We start from the raw sequence: 7,268 nt of genomic DNA on the forward strand, positions 1-7,268 counted from the left end.
CAAAAATTCAAAACGACCATTGTACAGTTATAATTATTTTGAAAAAGCGCCTTGTAAATCATTCTTAGCTTAGGTTGTAATAAGTATAATTAATTGCTGTTAAAACGGCCGCATGCATTTTGTACCATTGTATTTATCTTGCATGTTTTCGTATGATTATTAGAATGTGTTTTTCTGCATCGTCCCGATCATGTTAAAAAAAAAATACGTGTTGTAGTATTCCGGAATTTTAAATGTAGGTTGGTTTTAGAGGATAAAATATCGTTATGAACTTGTATCCGGTGTTTACTTTTTCGGAAAATCGAAAGATTTGCCCCCACGCTTATGTTCTTTCAGAAAAGGTGAGGTTTGTTGTTCATTATAACTGCTGGATGTGTTCATTGTTATTCGCAGGAGTAGTTTCTTGAATCCTACATTTATTTTTTGCTGAATTGTTTTTATTATTGATGGAAGACTGTGCTGCACAGCCGAGGAAGGGGTTGAATATATTTTTAACATACATGCAGTCTAGAATCGTAAATATTAGACATGTTAGAGGGCATCATGTTGGGAGAATGCCATTGTGTAGTATTGTATCACTGTGAAATGCCAATTTGTACATGTTGTATAGTCATGAAAGTAAAATTCCTGAGAACTTGCAGATTTTGTGATATGAAAGCGACTTGATAATTTTCAGAATGCCTGACATTATTCAAGTTGAAGTATTTTATTAAGTTTCATACCATACATTATGAGTTTGAAACATTGTCGTACGTGAACAAAATAGTTATACACAAAGATACATAAACATCATGCTGACACATGTGCATGTTTTGATCTACAGTGATGTGCCCTAAGTGTTCGTCCAAATTCAAAATGGCCGCCGTAGTAACGAGACGCTTCGGAAAAATAAAACACAGAAATAAAATTATAAAATATTTTTTCTTACCTTAATACTTTGTTATATAGCCTTTTGACCTCAGAACTTTCTGTATTCGTCTTGTTGATGACCTGTATAAGCCCTGAACATAATAAATTGGGATGTTTATCCAGATACGTCGAATGGCTGCCTCCAGCTGATTTTTACACAAGAATATTTCGTTGCCGTTTTTCAGTTCTCTTTTCAGTCTCAACCAGATATTTTCAATAATGTTCAAACGACTCTGAGCGGGCCAAACCATTGAATGAATATTATTCTGTAATTTATATTCTTGAACTACTCGGGCTCTGTGAATAGGGGCGTTGTCATCTTGAAATATATAGTTATTTCGAGGAAAATGGCGTGCTATGACTGGCCAAAGTTGATCTTCAATTATATCAATGTATTTTCTAGCATTAATGTTACCATCTACAACAGTCACAGTCCCTACACCGTTGAAAGTGATGCAGCCCCATATCATTAAACTAAACTTCGGTGTTGGAGGTTGCGAGAGACAACATGGCATCCACTCTTCGCCCACCTTTCTCCATATAAAAACACAGTTATCAGTCCCAACGTCCACTTTGCACTCATCACTAAAGATGACCCTGTTCCAATAATTATCTATAGTTTTGTATCTGTTTCCTCTACACCAGGAGAGCCGTGCTTTTCTGTTCACTTCGCGAATTCTTATGCGCTTTCGAACAACTCTTCTAAAATACCCCTGTTTGTACAAATTTGCTGAACTGTCCGTTTAGATATAGCAGAGTCTCTATTTTCATTGAATAAGGCTGTTATGTCTGATAATTTTCTCTTTCTGTTTTCTTTCACCAACCTTAAAATGCTGCGACTGTCTCTGTCACTTAGCTTTGCCTGCTTCCCTTTCCTCGGTATGTTTTCTACACTTCCTCGCTTGCGATACCGGTCAACTACAGAAGTTATTGTAGACCGGGGAATTTGTAATCTCCTTGCTATTTCTGAATGTTTTAATCCAGACAGGTAAAGAGAAACGATGACTTCTTTAACATCAGTACTCAATTCTTTACGCACGGTAGCCATTTTGTTTACAGGGGAAATACACAGCAGACGAAAATAATTTTGCTACGTAATTGTGACACGTGACAGTTACGTGGATATGCTATAAATATATACTTATTTATTCAACATTGACGCCATGGTTAAAAGATACAGCGTCGACGAAGTTATGTGAAAATGTAAAGTGACGTAATGAAAATTGAATTTGGACGAACACTTATGGCACATCACTGTATATGAAACAATTAACACTATTTTAGCAACCTAAAACTTGATTTACCGGTAGTGTGCATGGTGTAATTGTTCATTAGAAATACCATGTTTTTATTGTACCTTGTGTATTAAATGTGGTGCAGTTTCTAAATACATCAGAAATCACAACCATAAAAATGATTCTCTTGATATGAACAGAACAGTATTTACCTGAAGTATGTATTATGATAGACTGGAGCTTGATGAAATGGGTAATTGGCCATTTTCAATTTCTTAAGTTACATGTATTGATTCATTATACAGTCATATACTTGTATTTATTTGTTACCCTTTAGAGAACTTTTTATTAATGTGGACACGTCACCAACACAGGTCTCATCCGAGGGACCAGTCTCTATATACTACATTGGATTCAGACCCTTGATGTAGGAATCAGCTCTTACTCCCCAACTCTAGGCGTGTCGCTCTAACCACTGGCAATGTGACCCATTATGAAAATTTGACATAATACTTTTATGATCTCTAAATTTTATTGACTTGATAAAATGACTGATACACAAATAAGATTTTTGTGATCTCTCTGTAAGGTTTATAGCTGTTTACCATTTGCCATATTTCTATCACTAATTAAATCAGTTTTCAACAATGGCCACTGAAGAGTCCTAGTTCTGTGTTATTATACAAATGATCTTCCCTTGATGTAAAATAGAATATTAAATAAAATTAATTATCAAATGAATTATAATTTTGAATCGGAGAAGGCCTGCATATCTTAAACAAACATAATTTAGATGTAGTCTTGCTTTTATGGAAAATTATAACTTATTTAATTTTTCTCACTCTCAGATATAATTGCTTTTCAAAATCTTGTAAATTGAGGTTGTGATAGCCTGATAGGACTGCCACTTAGAATTAGACCAGAGTGTGACTGTGTCCATTTTAAAATGATACAATTTCCAATCATTTTTTTTCATTGTCATGTGTCCATTAGAATTTTCACTGCATGTCAGGTGCAAGGAAATGGGCATGCAAGTAGTTTTTGGGACTTTTCTGAGCTCATGCTAAAAACAAAAGTTATTACTGTACGGTACTGTACTAACTCGATCTATTTTAATTTCAGATATCCATGGAACAAATCATCTGAAAACTAAGAGAGGATGAAGAATACTTCTGTTAAAAAGTATGTTTTAGTAGTAAGAACTTATGTAACTCTATTTTAGGAAATTAAGGACTAAAGCACAAAGTTTATGTTTTTATTTTCTATTGTTTTCTTAATCTCACTGTATAATTTAAAGCTCTCTATTTATCATAGTCAGTGGTTGTCAGTGTGTGTTGTAGGGGAGGGGGGGTGTAAGCTGCTTTCCTCTACTTTTTAAGCTTTATATAATATCTTTATATGTTCGGCATTTCCATCAATTAACAGATGTTAACATTTTCTTAGAAAGTCTCATTTTGCGAGCTAACTACTAAAATTCTCTGATTTATTTAAAATAAGTATTTATAAGCAGGCCTATTTTTAGGTCACCTTAGTAAACTCAGGTGACCTATTACTATCTGTTTTTGTCTGTCGTGTGTTGACATTTGAACATTTTCAGCTTCTTCCTTGCAACCGCTCAACCAATTTCAACCAATTTTGGTACAAAGCATCTATGGGTGAAGGGGAACAAAATTTGTAAATTTTATGATACCCCCCCCCCCCCTTCTTTTTTACTCCTGGACATCAAGCAGTCAAACTGTTGGCATGATTGAAATGAGCACTGAGTCATCTACCATAATTATGAAATTCATGGCCCCAAGGTCAGGGGTTTTAGTACTAGGGTTGGTCCATATAGCTCTTTGGAATTAATCAACCATTTATGATGAAATAAAACTTAAGATAACATTTAGAAAATTTTGAAATGTGTGGCCCCAGGGTTAGTGGTTCCTGTGGGGTGGGGTACACAACTGGTGGTTTTAAAATGGAATAGCATTTTATCTTTATTACTCTGATCCACCTTTGGTTACTGAGTAACCAGAGTAAGCATGTTAAGTGTATAATTATGATAAACAATGGTGCGTCTTTCAAAATTTGGAATTTCATGGCTTTTTGTTTAAAACACGAACCAAATTCAATTGAGTGAAAGTTGTTACATGATACCTATTAGGTCTATGGGCCTCTAGTTGTTATTCAAATAAAAAAATATTTTGATGAACAAGTAGAATGAAAGAAAATTCCTTAATTTATTCTGAAAATCAGGAACAAATCTATACATACATATTCAGGTACATTTAACATGTTTAAATAAATTCAAGTTTGTTTATTTCATTATCCCTAGTCAAGTGTTTAAAAGAGGCATCTTTAATAAACTAATGATATTTTACACTTGATAAATTTTTAAATTTCATTTTAAATCATTCTGATAAAAAAAAAATGCTTAAAATGTGAAATTAATCAAACAAAAGCTTGTACTAGAACAGCATTAGGGACTTTGTCCATCCAATTAATATTAAATGTTAGATACTGCCTAAATCTAATACATCCTGTAGAGTGTCACGTCAGAGGTCAAATTCTATTAACCAATCAAATAGTCAACTGCAAAATTATTGTATTTCATAAATTGGAACGAATAAGTCTAGAGTTGTTCCGTATTTGACATCTGACGTGACCTTCTATGGGATGTTGTTAGATGTTGTGAAGCGAGTATGCGAGAGGATCTAACATGTTGTTTTATTTAGATTGGGATTTTGTTAAACTATATTTATATATATTTTCAATAGGTTGAAGTAACTGATGAGCAGATCAATCCAACTTGAACATGATATCATTTCTCCAATGATGAAAACAAGTCTCTCTATACTCAAGCATTGATATTTTTAAAGTCAACTGAAACTGGAACAGGTCATACATGCAGACTACAGTGATGTGTTGCACAGTTCCGAAAACATGCAGCCACCACTAGCATAAGCATGATAAGTGTAAGTGTGTCATCAAAGAATGAGAACCACTCAAGGACTTTTCTGTTGGTTGATGATGGACTACAAACTGAATTTTTAACAAAGGAATCCACCTTGGTGCTTATTGGCTACTTATGATGTGAACTTGTGCATTTATTATACCAAGTAATTTTACATTTCCTTAATAATACTAGACTTGCATAAACCGAATTCAGGTTTAGTTGATTGATTGCAGTAATGCGGTTCTAAGTTCCTCTCGCAAGATTATATCTCTGATGTATGAGACATCATTAAATGCAGACATTTTCTCTGTCCTCCTGTCGTGACTTGAGGGTTCGGACTTAGCTGTAAAAATGTTTATGATGCAAGAGAAAAATGTTCAACCGATGTATGTAAATGTTGATAATAACATTAAATATTCTTTGATAACTAGTGTTAGTGTGTTGTTGTTTTTTCCAATATGAGAATTCAGGGGGAAAATGACTTTTGGTTGAAAACCAGGGCTAAAATTGTGTAGTCAATACTACAGTTTCCGTTGCGGAAACCTATAGTATACCCTATGTATATCAATATTGTAAACGCATACTGAAACCTTGCGTATACCTCAAGTTTCAGCAAGTTTCTGTTGCGGAAACCATTGGTAAACCATATGTATTTCAACTGTATACGCATACTGAAACCTTGCGTATACCTCAAGTTTCAGCAAGTTTCTGTTGCGGAAACCATTGGTAAACCATATGTATTTCAACCGTATACGCATACTGAAACCTTGCGTATACCTCAAGTTTCAGCAAGTTTCAGTTGCGGAAACTATTTGGATTCGTGGACACCTTTGGTTTCCGCACTGCGGAAACTTGATGAAACTTGAAGTTTCCGCACTGAAACTTTGCAGAAACTATTAGTAACCTTAAGTTTCCGCAGAGTTTCAGTAGAGTTTCAGCCATGCGGAAACTGTATTTTTCATCCAGTGTTCGTTATAACGAATTCAATGAATCTGTTATAACAAATTAAATTCGTTATTACGAATTTAATAAATCTGTTATAACAAATTAAATTGGTTATAACGAATTCAATAAATCTGTTATAACAAATTTAATTCGTTATAACCAATTCTAAAAATCTGTTATAACAAATTTAATTCGTTATAACAAATTCTAAAAATCGTTATAACGAATTCAAAAATATTTTTGATAGGTCCTAAATGGGCTTCCGTAATATCCCCATATAGAGAACATCAATTATTTGTTTCTCAGCTCTGCATATTTACATTACTTCTCTTAAGATTTTTTACCCTTGAATCCTTTTACCCTTGAAATTATCTATTTCATTTTAAAGATTTTTTTTCAATTTCAACCACGATTGAATTTTTTTCATATTCATATCCATTGTCATGATCATATTTTGTACAACTGTGTTTGATGTTGCAAAGTGTTTGTGTTAATGCACTGTTTAAAATACATTTGTTTAAATACCGAAATAGTTTCTTAAAAGCATCACAAACATAAAAGTTTTAATCTCTTCATACCTCTTCATATCCCTCGCATTGTCATGTAATTCTTTCTTTTAGATTATTTTATTTAAACCCTAGAATCACTAATAAATGAATTCAAGCTAAATTTCTAATCAGACATATACGAAACAGAAGTGCATTTCTTAAGATGTATCCATTGTCATGTTTGATTCAATGGATTATTCTAAGTATGAATTGCAAAGAAACAATGCAGGACGGTTTCAAGAGTAGCTATGGTGTTAGGATGACAAATATGTATCCAACTACGTCTTGTGTTCAGTATTATAATATTCCATCTCTTTGTAAGTGTTTTGGAACTTGCCTTCAGAAAATGGACGGTTTTTACAAGTTTAGCCTAAACTCGTTAAATCATAACTGTTTGTGTTGTAAGGATGTGCCAGAAACTCCAATAAATGATCCACAATGGAAGACATTTTTGCCAAAGATGATATTTCTCAAATGAATCATGTTCTGTAAATAAAAAACTATCAAATCATTATTAATTTCAAAGAAAATATGAGTTAAATCTATCACTCAGTAGAATTAATTATACATATGAAATTCCTAAAAAACTTTTTTGAAGTATGGCCTTCATAATTTCTTGATATATTGTTAAGTCTTTAATTTAAAAAAAAAATCCTCACTTATACCAGGAGAGCATTTAAAAAATCATTTGCA

At 33.1% G+C, this 7,268-nt stretch overlaps 1 long non-coding RNA gene across 1 annotated transcript; it reads left to right on the plus strand.

Annotated features, from left to right (window-relative positions):
- The first annotated feature begins 247 nt into the window (after positions 1 to 247).
- On the plus strand, positions 248 to 5,513 carry LOC134255304 (uncharacterized). The gene is made up of 3 exons (XR_009989514.1): positions 248 to 341; positions 3,267 to 3,326; positions 4,904 to 5,513. It is a non-coding gene; the product is annotated as an uncharacterized LOC134255304 (long non-coding RNA).
- Positions 5,514 to 7,268: the final 1,755 nt, after the last annotated feature.

This window comes from Saccostrea cucullata, unplaced genomic scaffold (assembly GCF_032062105.1).
Source record: "Saccostrea cucullata isolate Sc308-1 unplaced genomic scaffold, CSIRO_AGI_Scuc_v1 ctg16911, whole genome shotgun sequence".
Lineage (NCBI taxonomy): Eukaryota > Metazoa > Mollusca > Bivalvia > Ostreida > Ostreidae > Saccostrea > Saccostrea cuccullata.